The sequence below is a fragment of the Triticum urartu genome, chromosome 7A, assembly GCF_056163025.1.
Source record: "Triticum urartu cultivar PI428250 chromosome 7A, HENAU_Tu73, whole genome shotgun sequence".
NCBI lineage: Eukaryota > Viridiplantae > Streptophyta > Magnoliopsida > Poales > Poaceae > Triticum > Triticum urartu.
Genome location: NC_141879.1, coordinates 36510313 through 36529266, shown reverse-complemented (window position 1 = coordinate 36529266; position 18954 = coordinate 36510313). Strand labels below are relative to the sequence as shown.

At 43.1% G+C, this 18954-nt stretch overlaps 1 pseudogene; it reads left to right on the top strand.

Moving 5' to 3' along the window:
* Positions 1–215: 215 nt before the first annotated feature.
* Positions 216–875, top strand: LOC147957402 (uncharacterized; annotated as a pseudogene).
* The last annotated feature ends 18079 nt before the right edge of the window (positions 876–18954 follow it).

The following is an 18954-nucleotide window of genomic DNA, read 5'->3' as shown; positions in this document are numbered from 1 at the left end:
TTGCATATGTGTCCATCAAGGTCGGACGTTGTGACGTGCATGCACACACACGCCGGTCATCGCCCGCCGTCGTGCATGTTCATGTAGTGGTTCAAAAGCGAGGGGCACAGAGACATGCATCTTTTTGTTTACCACCTTGCTTAGAGGCGAGGCTGTCTTCCTCTATAAATTAGACGAAAATACAGCAGCTGCGTACCATCCTAGTCGATCCGGCGCCGGGGAGTAAGATGGCGATGATGGCCTACGGAGGATGGGGAAGCAGCAGCACGGCGCCGCCGCCGCTCACGCTGAAGCTCCAGGTGAACACCCGCACCAGGCGCGTGGTTTGCGCCGAGGCCGAGAAGGACATGGCGGACTTGCTCTTCTCCTTCGGCAACATCCCCCTCGGCGCCGCCGCCGCGCTGCTCGGCAGGGGCTCCATGGGCAGCTTCGGCAACTTGTCCCAGAGCCTCGGGGGGCTCCACGCCTCCTACATCATCGACCAAGACGCCAGGGACGCCCTGCTCGCGCCCACGGGCGGCGGCCTTCTGTTCTCCTGCTTGCCGGCGGCGGGTCGTCGTCTTCATCCCGCGGATTCGTGCGGGGGGCCGTGACCTACACGGTCATGGACGACCTCACGGTCACCCCCATGTCTCACATCAGTTATACCACCATGCTCAACAACAATTTCAGGGACATCCGCCACCTTCAGGAGAGGACTGTCCCAGTTGGCCCCACTGAGGTAACCATGACGAAATTACTACTGCTACTGCTACTGCTGTTTAGCACAAGATCCAGTATTGGCCGAGTTGAGTTACTGGATATGATGTTTACCAGGCTCTGGAGCGCTGCAGTCCAGGACGGTGCTCACCGACGTCTTCCTTAGGAGGGCCTGAATCGCTACCTCGAGAATCAAGAACGAATCCGTGCAACCCCGAGTGTCCTTGTCGTTTCGCCTGTGTGCATGTGCGTGTGATGGTGTCAGCGTGTGCTTGTGTCTTTTGTTTCAGCCATATATATGCTCGTGAAGTGCGTCCGCACTTGCACTTGTGTGTATGCTCTTGTGTCTGTTGTTTTATCTATTTATCATGCTCGTGAAGTCTTTGTTTACACACCTCGAATGGCATGAATAAAGGCAAAGAATTATTATCGGGTTATTCATTGGTTGGACCATTTCTTATTATTTTCATTTACATTGTGAAAATATTGTTGAATAACAACCTCCCTAGCGACGAACGGTGCGGATCCGGCCCTTGCAGCCAGCCCATTTGGAGAGCGTCTCAGGGGCAGCTTTGTCTCAGCATGTTGCAAGACAAGGCAGATCATATTCTTTCTGTAGATAGGGGAATAGCGATCAAATGTGTACCCCCCCCCCCCCCAGCACGCCACGTCTTCTATATGGCCGTCTGATTCCGGGTTATTCCCCAACTGGTTTTGAGAAGGTTCTAGAACCTTCCTTGAATCGGGTTTTCCTCTTTTTTTTTGTTCGGGTCTCTCTCTCTATCTATCTATCTCTCTCTTGCTTTTTCATTCTTTTCTTTTCATTTTTTATTTCTATGAATACTTTTTCTGTTTTCAAATCACCAACTATTTTTAAATCATAAACAGATTTTCAATTAATGAACTTTTTTAAAGTGGAAAAAATCAGATACATTATTATTTAACAGTTGTAAATATTATTCACATTCATGAACATTTTTTCAAACTCGTTAACATTGTTTTGGGAGTCAAGATTTTTTTATCAAAAAGGTGAAGATTTTTTGAATTCGTGAATATTTCTTGGAAATTGTGAACATTATTCGACTGGTGAACATTTTTGAAAATTAGTGAAAAAGATGCGAACTAACAAACACTGTTTGAACTTTATGAAATTTTTGAAAGTTACAGATCAAATTGGATTCAAGGAGATATTTTTTTTAAATGTTTTTTATTTTTAAATTCATGGACCTTTTTTCAAAGTCATGAACATTTTTTGAATTCACAAACATTTTCGAATTCAAGATTGTTTTTTTGAATTCAAGAACATTTTTCAAACTGGTAAACATTTTTTGTATGAATAGTATTTTGAAAAATTTCAAATTGATTATTGAAATCCTAAACATATTGAGGTGAAGCAAGAAAAACAGAGAAAAAAACCACAGAAAGTAAAAAAGAAACAGGGGTGCCCACCCCGCACATGGGCCGGTCCAAAGCACTGGCGGTAATACCAAATCAACACAAACTCTGAATAGTAGATAATCCTATGACCCAAAAATACCAGGGGTGCGCTAACTAGGAGGTCCCGTGGGATAAAAGGGAATATCCTAGCGGACGCTCATTGCGGCAGATTGTCAGAGCGAACGCACAGAGCCGAGCGACCTAGCGATCCAGATGGGCCGGCCCAACTACGCGTGCTACAGTATCCGGTTTTGGGTACTTTCTGGAATGTTCCTGACCGGTTTTGGGAACCTTCCAGAAGGTTCTTGAACCGGTTTTTCGCTGGTTTTTTTATTTTTCTGTTTCTTTTTTCTTTCTATTTTTTTCTTCTTTCTTTGTTTTTCTGTTTCTTTATTTCATTTTTTCAATTCTTTTTCTTCTCTTTCTATTTCCTTTTTGTTCTTCAGATTTTCTGTTTCCTTTTTTTCGGTTTTTCTGTTTGTTTTCTTTCTTTGGTTTATTATTTCTTTTTCTTTTTCTTTTCTCTTTTTCTCAAAATATTCAAATTTTGTTTGCCTTTCCTTAAAATGTTCAGTTTTTTAAGAATTGTTCTCAAAATTCGAAAATTGTTCTCATTACACAAAAAAGTGCAACATTTTTGAAATTAATATAATGTACCGGACTTCAACTTTTTTGTTCAGGTTTTCTAAAAATGTTTGCACTTCCAAATATATTCGGGATTTTTCAAATTTGTTCCCTGTTTCAAAATTTGTTCTCAATATTCAAAAAATGTTCATGCTTCAAGAAATTGTTCGCACTTCCAAATTTATTCTATGTTTCAAAATTTGTTCTCAAGATTCAAAAAAATGTTCATGCTTTAAAAAAATCCGCGCTTCCAAATTTGTTCTCTGTTTCAAATTTTGTTCTCAAGATTAAAAAATTGTTCGTGCTTTAAAAAATGTTCATGTTCAAATTTTGTTCTCAAATTCCCGCTCTTACAAATTTGTTCTCCGTGCCAAATTTTTTCTCAAAATTTAAAAAATGTCCGTGCTTTAAAAAATGATCATTTTCAAATTTTGTTCTCGATTTCAAAATTTTGTTCCCTAAATTCAAAAAATGTTCAGGATTTTAAAAAGTGTTCAGTTTATCAAAAATTTCTTCATTCCTTTTATTTTTTCTTCTAAAATTTGGAAAGTGTTCGCTTTTTAAGAAACACCTTTTCAAAATAATTTTCGCGTTAGGAATTTGAGAAAATGTTCGGGTCTCCATTACAGTTAGCTCCCGCACGCCATAGAAAACCAAGAAAGCTTTTTTATCGCGATGGTTATGCTCGTGCGTACAAAGATAGAGGTTCCTGGTTCGATCCCTCCCGCCAGCAGAGATTTTTGGGATTTTTTCACTGTGTTGCGCGAATGGGCCGCCCAGCTGGAGACGCGCATGTGTGCCGCACGACAATTCGCCGCAGCGAGCGGCGCATAGGAGCTCTCGGATAAAAGGACCCATCGCCTCAGGCAGCATTCATTTTTCGGCTTATTTTAGTTTTATGTTTTTGTTATTTTTATAATTTGAAATATACTAAATATATATATAGAAAATTTAAGTTACTTAAATTCTAAAAGAATTCATCACGCATTTAAAAAAATGCTCATGCTGTGTAGAAAATCTGTTATATGCAAATTTTGGAAAATGTTCGTACCATTTATAAAAAGTGCTCTTAACCATTACAAAAATTTGCACATTTTAAAAATATGATCATTGTATTTTAAAAAAATGTTAATACAATGTCGAAAAATGTTTGTGTGGTAAAAAATGTTTTTTGACATGTTAAAAAATTAGTACAATGTACAAAAAATGTTTGCGTAATGTTTTTAAAAACTTGTAACATTCAAAAAAACGTTCATGATATTTAAAAAATTGTTTGCGCCTTTTAAAAATATGTTCACGGCATTTAAAAAAACATTCATATGATGCAAAGAAATGTACCCGTGATTTCAAAAAAAATCAGTTTAAAAAATTCCATGATATTTATAAAATGTTCCAGTGTTTCAGATTAAGTGTTTTTCACATTTTAAAAAATATTTGTGCAATGTAAAAGAATGAGACACATAATTAAAAAAATGTTCCATTCCATTCTTAATGTGACAATTAAAATAATCACCCATTGAAAGTAGGTTCAGGACATTTTTCTTAACAATGTTTATGCAATGTAGAAAATATGTTAAACTTGTATATGGAAAATGTTTCAACATGTATTTGAAAAAAGGTTCGTCTGTAAAAAAATGAAGAAAAAACTACAAAGAAAATATACAGAGAAGAAGAAGAAAAACCGAAAGAAAAAAACACTTTATGAAAACCTACAAAAATTATAGAAACCAAAGAAAACAAAAATTCTACGAAAGCTTCTAAACCAGTCCGACGGTCCATCGAAGCTTCCCAAAACCGCCCAGAGAAGTCTAGAGGAACACGTATATGGGCCGGCCCGCTTCCGCTCGTGCCATAGGCGGGACAAGCTGTCTCGCAATGAGCAAGCGGCGAGTTAGACTGGTCGTAATGAGAGTATTATAAGTTGTATCATGCATGCCAATTAGAATTTTTAGATGGTGTGGCACACAATTAAATAAGGAAAGAGAGGGTGTGGTATCATATAATGATACCGTATTATATTTGTTGTACTACTTTGCGTCATACATGACAATTAATAAAGCAACTAAGATACTAACTTATAATACTATGCATTACGGAGATAGTATCATATACTAGTGTCATATGCATGATACTAGTATATGATACTCCCATTACAAGCAGCCTTATCCTTAAGAAATGGTGTACCAATTCAATTCTTGTGAAGGTAGGTGAAGCCTTTAATTATTGGATTTTTGTTCTATTATATCTTTCCTTAATTTTTCTTCACAAAGAGAAATCTCTGTCGCATTGCTATCCGATTAAACTTGTACCAATGGGCAACTGTTGATTGTGGCCGGGAATGGAGATACCAATGATGTCGTTGCTATTTCAGACAACCATGACGCATTTCAGGGATCCTTCTACATTGTCTTTTGAAGCATTCACCCAGCTACACTTAAAGCCTTAGCTTGCAGAGAGGCCCTCGTGCTTGCTGAGGATCTTGCAATCCATAAGTTGTTCACAACCTTTGGTTGTGCGACAATCATCTAGGAGAAAACGGGAGGTTGGTACAATGCTACAAATTGGTCGGCTAAAAACGAAGTAAATCATAAATGGTTGGTCTCCTTACTTTGTTGGCAAACATTCTACTGATATACAACTGTTTAAAAGAAATCTAGTTAGGTAGTTAAGCAAAGTAAATCATAAATGGTTGGTGGCCTTACTTGGTTGGTAAATATTCTACCAATGGGCGACTATTAAAGAGAAATCCAGTTATCAATTTTCTTGGTCACAATTTGGATGATATTTTGTTTAATGACACAATTACAATAAATCATAAATGATGTCCAAATTCGACAACCAAAATAAGAATATAGGCCTTGTTCTTTGCCTCCAAGGGACGGCCTTTTCACCTCGATCCTCCATGGCGACACTCTTACTTTTGGAAGCTTTGGCTTGGGTTGGGACTTGCTTATGTGGGCCCATCTAGCTTGGCCAGTTATGTCTTCACACATTGACGGGCCTCCCCACGACTGACATAGTTGTTGTTCTTGTTGAGACAGCAGAAGATTAGGGGGTGTAGCTAGCAACATGTGCTGGAATTTAGTCTATTTTGGGCAGCCCAATAACTATTTCAGAAATTCCTAATAAATCCTAGAGGCCCACTTAGCCCATTTGTGCAAGGCAAGGGATACTACTAAAGTTTAGTCCCACATTGCTAGTTTAGTGGGAGTTGGACCTCCTTATAAGGGAGGTTCTTTCCCCACTTGCCAGAACTACTCCTTCCCTCGCCATCGGTTCCATCTCTGAGTTGTTGTTGTCTTCCTCATCCCGGCTTGCGGCGTGCACCGCACGTCGGGACAGTAGGCCTCCGAGACCACACCTTTTGAGTCCTGTACGGGAGAAGGGTGATAAGATTTTTGGGGAGCGCTCTGCGCGACTACTGGCTTAGGGGGCTTGAGGCCAAGTTTGGGGTCTCGGATGCAGGCACTGAGCTGTACATCATGGAGCAATTCTATGATTACAGGATGACTGAAGAGCGTTCCGTGGTTGAGCAAGCTCATGAGATACAATCATTTGCTAGAGAACTTGAGCACTTCAATTGTATGCTACCGGACAAGTTTGTTGCCGGAGGTATCATCACTAAGCTTCCTCCTTTGTGGAGGAACTTTTCTACCTTACTGAAGCATAAGAGGCAGGAGTTTTCCGTTCCGGATCTCATTGGCACTCTTGATGTGGAAGAAAAGGCGAGAGAAAAGGACACCCATGCTCGAGGTATTGAGGGAGGATCTAGTGCCAATGTGGTACAGAAGCAGAACTTTCAGCCCAACAAGTTCAAGAACAAGGGCAAGCTTGATGGTAAAGCAAAGTTTGATGGGAAGAATAAGGATGTGCAACACACGAACTTCAAGAAGAAGAATGGCAAGAAGAAAGATGCTTGTCATGTGTGTGGGGATCCTGATCATTGGGCTCCTAGTTGCCCTAATCGCTATGACAAGCGTCATCCTAGGAAAGGCGGCAAGACCGCTAATGTTGTCATTGGAGACACTGACATGAAGGATGCTGGGTATGGTATATTTCCCACTATTCTTTCAGTATGTCATTCTCCTGACTAGTTGATTGACACGGGTGCTAATGTGCATGTATGCGGTGATATTTCCATGTTTTCGTCTTATCAGACCGCAGGGACTTCAACCGTGCTGATGGGCAACGGTTCAAATGCTTCTGTTCGTGGTGTTGGCACGGTCGATCTGAAGTTTACTTCAGGGAAGATCGTGCGGCTGAAGAACGTGCATTATGTCCCCTCCGTCAATAAAAATCTTGTTAGCGGATCTCTTCTGTGTAGAGATGACTACAAGCTTGTCTTTGAGTCGAATAAATTTGTAATATTCAAGTATGGAACCTTTGTTGGTAAAGGCTATGAGTCAGGAGGCTTGTTTCGTTTATCCTTATCAGACGTTTGCAATAAAGTTGTTAATCATATTTGCAACAATAGTGAATCCAATGTGTGGCATTCATGTCTTTGTCATGTTAACTTTGGTTGCATGTCGCGACTAGCGAAGTTGAACTTAATCCCTAGTTTCACCACTGTCAAGGGATCTAAGTGTCAAGTGTGTGTGCAAGCTAAGCAACCTCGTAAGTCTCACACGACTGCGGAAATAAGAAATCTTGCACCACTAGAGCTCATACATTTAGATCTATGTGAAATGAATGGTGTGTTGACAAAAGGTGGAAAGAAATATTTCATGACGTTAATTGATGACTCCACTAGATACTGCCGTGTGTATCTTCTGAAATCTAAGGATGAGGCTTTGAACTTTTTCAAGATCTATAAAGCTGAAGTGGAAAACCAACTTGATCGAAAAATCAAGAGGTTTAGGTCCGACCGTGGTGGAGAGTATTTTTCCAATGAATTTGATGCTTTTTGTGCGGAACATGGTATAATCCATGAGAGGACGCCTCCCTATTCACATCAGTCAAATGGGGTGGCCGAAAGAAAGAACCGTACTCTACCAGATTTGGTTAACGCCATGTTAGACACTTCGGGTCTCTCCAAGGCATGGTGGGGGAGGCCATATTGACTGCATGTCATGTCCTAAACCGAGTTCCCACAAAGAAAAAAGAGATAACTCCATTCGAGGAATGGGAGAAGAAAAGGTTAAAACTCTCTTATCCACGAACATGGGGTTGTTTGGCGAAAGTCAATGTTCCAATTCCAAAGAAGCGGAAGCTTGGACCAAAGACTGTGGATTGTGTTTTCCTGGGATATGCTTTTCATAGCATTGGCTATAGATTCTTGGTTGTAAAATCTGAGGTACCTGACATACATGTCGGTACGATCATGGAGTCGAATGATGCGACTTTCTTTGAAGATATCTTTCCCATGAAGGATATGGCTACCTCATCTAATCAGGAGATGCCTAGTTCATCGAATCAGGAACCAGTTACAATTATCGAACCTGCCATTTCGATGGAACACTTTGAAAGTCCTGTGGAGGAGAACAATGAAGTTCCTAGTAGGAGCAAGAGACAGAGGACTGCAAAGTCCTTTGGTGATGATATTCTTGTGTATCTCATAGATGACACTCCCAGTTCTATTTCAGAGGCCTATGCATCTAAAGATGCTGACTACTGGAAGGAAGCGATTCGTAGTGAGATGGATTCCATCTTGGCGAATGAAACCTGGGAGATAACTGATCGTCCTTATGCGTGCAAACCTATATGATGCAAATGGGTATTCAAGAAGAAGCTTAGGCCTGATGGTACTATTGAAAAGTACAAGGCTCGGCTCGTGGCTAAGGGTTATACCCAAAAGGAAGGTGAAGACTTCTTTGATACTTACTCACATGTGGCTCGACTGACCACTATTCGAGTTCTACTTTCACTAGCTGCCTCGCATGGTCTTCTCGTTCATCAAATGGATGTTAAGACTGCTTTCCTAAATGGAGAGTTGGACGAGGAAATTTATATGGAACAACCAGATGGGTTTGTACTAGATGGTCAGGAAGGGAAAGTGTGCAAGTTGCTGAAGTCTTTGTACGGACTTAAGCAAGCACCCAAACAGTGGCATGAGAAGTTTGAAAGAACTTTAACAACTACAGGCTTTGTTGTGAATGAAGCTGACAAATGTGTGTACAATCGCCATGGTGGGGGCGAGGGAGTTATCCTTTACTTGTATGTTGATGACATACTGATTTTCGGAACAAATCTGAATGTTATTAAGGAAGTCAAGGATTTCCTATCTCGTTGTTTTGAGATGAAGGATTTAGGAGTAGCTGATGTCATTCTAAACATCACGTTGTTGAGAGACGATGATGGTGGGATTACATTGCTTCAATCTCACTATGTGGAAAAGATCTTGAGTCGCTTTGGCTATAGTGACTGCAAGCCCTCTCCAACACCATATGATACGAGTGTGTTACTTCGAAAGAATCGAAGAATTGCTAGAGATCAATTGAAATATTCTCAGATTATTGGCTCGCTTATGTACTTAGCAAGTGCTACAAGACCTGACATCTCTTTTGCTGTTAGCAAACTGAGTCGGTTTGTCTCAAAACTAGGAGATGTGCATTGGAAAGCTCTAGAGAGAGTTTTGCGTTACTTGAAAGGCACTGCAAATTATGGAATTCACTACACCGGGCATCCAAAGGTGCTTGAAGGGTATAGTGACTCAAACTGGATCTCGGATGCTGATGAGATAAAGGCCATGAGCGGTTATGTATTCACTCATGGAGGTGGCGCTGTTTCTTGGAAGTCTTGCGAGCAGACCATCTTAACGAGGTCAACAATGGAAGCAGAACTCACAGCACTAGATACAGCTACGGTTGAAGCAGATTGGCTTCGCCGGCTCTTGAATGACTTGTCGGTTGTTGAGAAACCTGTACCGGGTGTCCTTATGAACTGCGACAATCAAACTGTGATCACGAAAGTGAGCAGCTCAAAGGATAACATGGAGTCATCAAGACATGTTCAGAGAAGGTTAAAGTCTGTCAGGAAAATGAAAAACTCCGGAGTTATTGCGTTGGATTATATCCAAACGTCTAAAAATCTGGCAGATCCTTTTACCAAGGGTCAATCACGAAATGTGATAGATAATGCATCGAGGGAGATGGCTATGAGACCCACAATATGAGTTGTTCACAATGGTAACCTATTCTCTGTGATCGGAGATCCCGTGAATTAGATGTGGAAGACAAGTTGTTGGTCAACTGAGAGGAGAGTATCCTTACTATTCACAATACCACTCCATGAAGATGCAATACTCTCCTAATCTGCATGGCAGGTTGATGTATATCTTAATGTGTTCTAAGTGGCTTATTTAAGCAGAGATGTTATCCTGCAGAACATCTTTTGAAGAACACACCTATATGAGTCTGATTGTCAAACGTCGCAATCTATGAGAGTAGGGTTCTCTCTAGTAAACTCATGAAAGGTCACGGAGTATGACGCATAAGCTCCACCCGCGGGGAAGACCCACGGTAGCCACGTATCGGTCAAGGCTTTATGTGAAGCTAGATTCGCAGAAAACTTGCAGTTCAAGGCCCAATCAACTGTTCAAGTTGCTTACTAGTGTAGCATAGAGTTCTAGGTGGAAGTTCAATTTAACAGTCTCCACTGCAGTACCGGTATATAAAACAGTGTTTTGGAACCAAAGGCAAATTTCTGTGTGCCTCTGGGATCTGGTGGGGGATTGCTGGAATTTAGTCTATTTTGGGCAGCACAATAACTATTTCAGAAATTCCTAATAAATCCTAGAGGCCCACTTAGCCCATTTGTGCAAGGCAAGGTGAGGGAGTCCTGGATTAGGGGGTCTCCGGACAGCCGGACTATCTCCATGGGCCGAACTGTTAGACTATGAAGATACAAGATTGAAGACTTCGTCTCGTGTCCGGATGGGACTCTACTTGGCATGGAAGGCAAGCTAGGCAATACATATATGGATATCTCCTTCTTTGTAACCGACCTTGTGTAACCCTAACCCTCTCTAGTGTCTATATAAACCGAAGGGTTTTAGTCCGTAGGACAACAATCATAACATACAATCATACCATAGGCTAGCTTCTAGGGTTTAGCCTCTCTGATCTCGTGGTAGATCTACTCTTGTAACACCCATATCATCAATATTAATCAAGCAGGACATAGGGTTTTACCTCCATCAAGAGGGCCCGAACCTGGGTAAAACTTCGTGTCCCTTGCCTCCTGTTACCATCCGGCCTAGACGCACAGTTCGGGACCCCCTACCCAAGATCCGCCGGTTTTGACACCGACATTGGTGCTTTCATTGAGAGTTCCTCTGTGTCATCGCCGTTAGGCTTGATGGCTCCTATTATCATTGATAGCGATGCGGTCCAGGGCGAGACTTTTCTCCCCGGACAGATCTTCGTATTCGACGGCTTTGCACTGCGGGCTAATTCTCTTAGCCACCTGAAGCAGATTGAAAGCTACGCCCCTGGCCATCAGGTCAGATTTGGAAGTTTGAACTACACGACCGACATCCGCAGAGACTTGATCTTCGACGGATTCAAGCCACAGCCGGGCGCGCCCCACTTTCGCGATGGGTATGACCTAACTCTGCCGCCGAACAGTACCCCAGAGGCTGCGCCCGCATCTGCTCTGACCCTTAGCTCGGAGCAAACTGCACCAATCGAGGACGGGTGGCTAGACACCACCTCAGGGGCTGCAGTCTCGACGGCAATCGAGCCAAACACCAGCATAAACCTCTGCACAGCCTGTGACTCCAAGGTGTCGGACTCTTTCCCGGACTCCGAACCGTTCGCGCCCCTGCCAATCGAATCCGATTGGGCGCCGATCATGGAATTCACCACCGCGGATATCTTTCAGCACTCGCCCCTCAGCGACATTCTGAATTCACTAAGGACTCTCTCTTTGTCAGGAGAGCCTTGGCCGGATTATGGCCAACAGGATTGGGATGCCGAAGACGAATAAATTCAACGCCCATCCACCACCCACTTCGTAGCCACTGTCGATGATTTAACCGACATGCTCGACTTCGACTCCAAAGACATCGACGGTATGGACGACGATGTAGGAGACGAACACGAACCAGCGCCTATAGGGCACTGGAAAGCCACCTCGTCATATGGCATATACATGGTGCATACACCCAACGAGGGCAACGGCGACGAGATAGCGGAGGATGACCCCTCCAAGAAGCAACCCAAGCGCCGGCGTCAGCGGCGCCGCTCTAAGTCCCGCCAAAGCAAAAGTGGTGATACCGGCACAGGAGATAATAACACTCCGGACAGCGCCGAAGACAACAACAATCCCCTCCAGTAAGATTTAGAGCAGGAGGATGAAGGAGCCAGCTCTCCTGAGAGAGAGGCTGGCGGAGAGGAGGAGGATGACAATTACATGCCCCTCTCCGAAGACGAGGCAAGCCTCGGCGACGATGAATTCGCCGTCCCAGAGGATCCCGTCGAACAAGAGCGCTTCAAGCGCCGGCTTATGGCCACGGCAAATAGCCTGAAGAAAAAGCAGCAGCAGCTTCAAGCTGATCAAGATCTGCTAGCTGACAAATGGACTGAAGTCCTCGCAACCGAGAACTATTAACTCGAGCACCCCTCCAAGAGTTACCCAAGGCGCAGGTTACTACCCCGACTGGAGGAAGAAGCATATGATATGGCTGATCGGCCACCTCGTGGCCACGATAGAGAGACATTCCAGCCAAAAGCTCAGCCTCCACCACAACACCATTCAAATAAAAAGGCATGGGGTACGACAGACCTGCGAGACATATTGGAGGACAAAGCAAAACATTCAAGATCAATCTATGGATCACGAGGGCGCACCACTCTGCGAGACGGTAAACGTCACGCCGGATACAGTAAAAGCAAATCCGGCCGGGCCGAACACAGTGGGCAAGACCCATTCGAGCTGCGTCGCGATATAGCCCAATACAGAGGCGCCGCACACCTCTTATGCTTCACAGATGAAGTAATGGAACATCAATTCCCAGAAGGTTTCAAACATGCAAACATTGAATCATACGACGGCACAACAGATCCCGCAGTATGGATTGAGGACTTCCTCCTCCACATCCACATGGCCCACGGTGATGACTTACATGAAGGAAATATGCCCTAGAGGCAATAATAATGTTATTATTTTATTTCCTTATATCATGATAAATGTTTATTATTCATGCTAGAATTGTATTATCCGGAAACATAATACTTGTGTGAATACATAGACAAACCAAACGTCACTAGTATGCCTCTACTTGACTAGCTCATTAATCAAAGATGGTTATGTTTCCTAACCATAGACATGTGTTGTCATTTTATTAACGGGATCACATTATTAGGAGAATGATGTGATTGACATGACCCATTCCATTAGCTTAGCACCCGATCGTTTAGTATGTTGCTATTGCTTTCTTCATGACCTATACATGTTCCTATGACTATGAGATTATGCAACTCCCGTTTGCCGGAGGAACACTTTCTGTGCTACCAAACGTCACAACGTAACTGGGTGATTATAAAGGAGCTCTACAAGTGTCTCCAAAGGTACATGTTGGGTTGGCGTATTTCGAGATTAGGATTTGTCACTCCGATTGTCGGAGAGGTATCTCTGGGCCCTCTCGGTAATGCACATCACATAAGCCTTGCAAGCATTTCAACTAATGAGTTAGTTGCGAGATGATGTATTACGAAACGAGTAAAGAGACTTGCCGGTAACGAGATTGAACTAGGTATTGAGATACCGACGATCGAATCTCGGGCAAGTAAAATACCGATGACAAAGGGAACAACGTATGTTGTTATGCGGTTTGACCGATAAAGATCTTCGTAGAATATGTAGGAGCCAATATGAGCATCCAGGTTCCGCTATTGGTTATTTACCGGAGATGTGTCTCGGTCATGTCTACATTGTTCTCGAACCCGTAGGGTCCGCACGCTTAAGGTTTAGATGACAGTTATATTATGAGTTTATGAGTTTTGATGTATCGAAGTTAGTTCGGAGTCCCGGATGTGATCACGGACATAACGAGGAGTCTCGAAATGGTCGAGACATAAAGATTTATATATTAGACGGCTATATTCGGACACCGGAAGTGTTCCGGGTGATTTCGGAGAACACTGGAGAGCCGGAGGGTTACCGGAACCCTAACGGGAGAAGTAATGGGCCATATGGGCCTTAGTGGAGAGAGAGAGAGGGGCAGCCAGGGTGGGCCGCGCGCCTCCTTCCCCCCTGGTCCGAATTGGACTAGGAGAGGGGAGGCGGCGCCCCCCTTTCCTTCTCCCTCCCCACTTCCTTCCCCCTCCTAGTAGGAGTCCTACTCCTACTAGGAGGAGGACTCCTCCTGGCGCGCCAATAGGGGCCGGCCAGCCTCCTCCCCTTGCTCCTTTATATACGGGGGCAGGGGCACCCCTAGACACAAGTTGATCCACGTGATCATATTCTTAGCCGTGTGTGGTGCCCCCTTCCTCCATAATCCTCGATAATATTGTAGCGGTGCTTAGGCGAAGCCCTGCGACGGTAGTACATCAAGATCGTCACCACGCCGTCGTGCTGACGGAACTCTACCCCGACACTTTGCTGGATCGGAGTCCGGGGATCGTCATCGAGCTGAACGTGTGCTAAAACTCGGAGGTGCCGTAGTTTCGGTGCTTGATCGGTCGGGCCATGAAGACGTACGACTACATCAACCGCGTTATGCTAACGCTTCCGCTGTCGGTCTACAAGGGTACGTAGATCAAACTCTCCCCTCTCGTTGCTATGCATCACCATGATCTTGCGCGTGCGTAGGAAAATTTTGAAATTACGATGTTCCCCAACAGTGGCATCCGAGCCTAGGTTTTATGTGTTGATGTTATATGCACGAGTAGAACACAAGTGAGTTGTGGGCGATATAAGTCATACTGCTTACCAGCATGTCATACTTTGGTTCGGCGGTATTGTTGGACAAAGCGGCCCGGACCGACATTACGCGTACGCTTACGCGAGACCGGTTCTCCCGACGTGCTTTGCACAAAGGTGGCTAGCGGGTGATAGTTTCTCCAACTTTAGTTGAACCGAGTGTGGCTACGCCTGGTCCTTGCGAAGGTTAAAACAGCACCAACTTGACAAACTATCGTTGTGGTTTTGATGCGTAGGTAAGATTGGTTCTTGCTTAAGCCCGTAGCAGCCACGTAAAACTTGCAACAACAAAGTAGAGGACGTCTAACTTGTTTTTGCAGGGCATGTTGTGATGTGATATGGTCAAGACATGATGCTAAATTTTATTGTATGAGATGATCATGTTTTGTAACCAAGTTATCAGCAACTGGCAGGAGCCATATGGTTGTCGCTTTATTGTATGCAATGCAATTGCGCTGTAATGCTTTACTTTATCACTAAGAGGTAGCGATAGTCATGGAAGCATAAGATTCGTGAGACGACAACGATGCTACGATGGTGATCAAGGTGTCGCGCCGGTGACGATGGTGATCACGACGGTGCTTCGAAGATGGAGATCACAAGCACAAGATGATGATGGCCATATCATATCACTTATATTGATTGCATGTGATGTTTATCTTTTATGCATCTTATCTTGCTTTGATTGACGGTAGCATTTTAAGATGATCTCTCACTAATTATCAAGAAGTGTTCTCCCTGAGTATGCACCGTTGCGAAAGTTCTTCGTGTTGAGACACCACGTGATGATCGGGTGTGATAGGCTCTACGTTCAAATACAATGGCTGCAAAACAGTTGCACACGCAGAATACTCAGGTTATACTTGACGAGCCAAGCATATACAGATATGGCCTCGGAACACGGAGACCGAAAGGTCGAGCGTGAATCATATAGTAGATATGATCAACATAGCGATGTTCACCAATGAAACTACTCCATCTCACGTGATGATCGGACATGGTTTAGTTGATTTGGATCACGTAATCACTTAGAGGATTAGAGGGATGTCTATCTAAGTAGGAGTTCTTTAGTAATATGATTAATTGAACCTAATTTTATCATGAACTTAGTACCTGATAGTATCTTGCTTGTTCATGTTTGATTGTAGATAGATGGCCCGTGATGTTGTTCCGTTGAATTTTAATGCGTTCCTTGAGAAAGCAAAGTTGAAAGATGATGGTAGCAATTACACGGACTGGGTCCGTAACTTGAGGATTATCCTCATTGCTGCACAGAAGAATTACGTCCTGGAAGCACCGCTGGGTGCCAGGCCTGCTGCTGGAGCAACACCAGATGTTATGAACGTCTGGCAGAGCAAAGCTGATGACTACTCGATAGTTCAGTGTGCCATGCTTTATGGCTTAGAATCGGGACTTCAACGACGTTTTGAACGTCATGGAGCATATGAGATGTTCCAGGAGTTGAAGTTAATATTTCAAGCAAATGCCCGGATTGAGAGATATGAAGTCTCCAATAAGTTCTATAGCTGCAAGATGGAGGAGAACAGTTCTGTCAGTGAGCATATACTCAAAATGTCTGGGTATAATAATCACTTGATTCAATTGGGAGTTAATCTTCCAAATGATTGCGTCATTGACAGAATTCTCCAATCACTGCCACCAAGCTACAAGAGCTTCGTGATGAACTATAATATGCAAGGGATGAATAAGACTATTCCCGAGCTCTTCGCAATGCTGAAAGCTGCGGAGGTAGAAATCAAGAAGGAGCATCAAGTGTTGATGGTCAATAAGACCACTAGTTTCAAGAAAAAGGGCAAAGGGAAGAAGAAGGGGAACTTCAAAAAGAACAGCAAGCAAGTTGCTACTCAAGAGAAGAAACCCAAACCTGGACCTAAGCCTGAAACTGAGTGCTTCTACTGCAAGCAGACTGGTCACTGGAAGCGGAACTGCCCCAAGTATTTGGCGGATAAGAAGGATGACAAGGTGAACAAAGGTATATGTGATATACATGTTATTGATGTGTACCTTACTAATGCTCGCAGTAGCACCTGGGTATTTGATACTGGTTCTGTTGCTAACATTTGCAACTCGAAACAGGGACTACAGATTAAGCGAAGATTAGCTAAGGACGAGGTGACGATGCGCGTGGGAAATGGTTCCAAAGTCGATGTGATCGCGGTCGGCACGCTACCTCTACATCTACCTTCTGGATTAGTATTAACCTAAATAATTGTTATTTGGTGCCAGCGTTAAGCATGAACATTATATCTGGATCTTGTTTGATGCGAGACGGTTATTCATTTAAATCAGAGAATAATGGTTGTTCTATTTATATGAGTAATATCTTTTATGGTCATGCACCCTTAAAGAGTGGTCTATTCTTATTAAATCTCGATAGTAGTGACACACATATTCATAATGTTGAAACCAAAAGATGCAGAGTTGATAATGATAGTGCAACTTATTTGTGGCACTGCCGTTTGGGTCATATCGGTGTAAAGCGCATGAAGAAACTCCATACTGATGGGCTTTTGGAACCACTTGATTATGAATCACTTGGTACTTGCGAACCGTGCCTTATGGGTAAGATGACAAAAACACCGTTCTCCGGTACTATGGAGAGAGCAACAGATTTGTTGGAAATCATACATACAGATGTATGTGGTCCGATGAATGTTGAGGCTCGTGGCGGATATCGTTATTTTCTCACCTTCACAGATGACTTAAGCAGATATGGGTATATCTACTTAATGAAACATAAGTCTGAAACATTTGAAAAGTTCAAAGAATTTCAGAGTGAAGTTGAAAATCATCGTAACAAGAAAATAAAATTCCTGTGATCTGATCGTGGAGGAGAATATTTGAGTTACGAGTTTGGTGTACATTTGAAACAATGCGGAATAGTTTCGCAACTCACGCCACCCGGAACACCACAGCGTAATGGTGTGTCCGAACGTCGTAATCGTACTTTACTAGATATGGTGCGATCTATGATGTCTCTTACTGATTTACCGCTATCGTTTTGGGGTTATGCTCTAGAGACGGCCGCATTCACGTTAAATAGGACACCATCAAAATCCGTTGAGACGACGCCTTATGAACTATGGTTTGGCAAGAAACCAAAGTTGTCGTTTCTGAAAGTTTGGGGTTGCGATGCTTATATGAAAAAGCTTCAACCTGATAAGCTCGAACCCAAATCGGAGAAATGTGTCTTCATAGGATATCCAAAGGAAACTATTGGATACACCTTCTATCACAGATCCGAAGGCAAAACTTTTGTTGCTAAATTCGGAAACTTTCTAGAGAAGGAGTTTCTCTCGAAAGAAGTGAGTGGGAGGAAAGTAGAACTTGATGAGGTAACTGTACCTGCTCCATTATTAGAAAGTAGTACATGACAGAAACCAGTTTCTATGACACCTACACCAATTATTGAGGAAGCTAATGATGATGATCATGAAGCTTCAGAACAAGATACTACTGAACCTTGTAGATCAACCAGATTAAGAACCGCACCAGAGTGGTACGGTAATCCTGTTCTGGAAGTCATGCTACTAGATCATGATGAACCTACGAACTATGGAGAAGCGATGGTGAGCTCAGATTCCGCAAAATGCTTGAAGCCATGAAATCTGAGATGGGATCCATGTATGAGAACAAAGTATGGACTTTGGTTGACTTACCCAATGATCGGCAAGCAATTGAGAATAAATGGATCTTTAAGAAGAAGACTGACGCGGACGGTAATGTTACTGTCTACAAAGCTCGACTTGTCGCAAAAGGTTTTCGACAAGTTCAAGGGATTGACTACGATGAGACCTTCTCACCCGTAGCGATGCTTAAGTCTGTCCGAATCATGTTAGCAATTGACGCATTTTATGATTATGAAATTTGGCAGATGGATGTCAAAACTGCATTCCTGAATGGATTTCTGCAAGAAGAGTTCTATATGATGCAACCGGAAGGTTTTGTTGATCCAAAGGGAGCTAACAAAGTGTGCAAGCTCCAGCGATCCATTTATGGACTGGTGCAAGCCTCTCGGAGTTGGAATAAACGCTTTGATAGTGTGATCAAAGCATTTGGTTTTGTACAGACTTTTGGAGAAGCCTGTATTTACAAGAAAGTGAGTGGGAGCTCTATAGCATTTCTGATATTATATATAGATGACATATTACTAATCGGAAATGATATAGAATTTCTGGATAGCATAAAGGGATACTTGAATAAGAGTTTTTCAATGAAAGACCTCGGTGAAGCTGCTTACATATTGGGCATTAAGATCTATAGAGACAGATCAAGACGCTTAATTGGACTTTCACAAAGCACATACCTTGA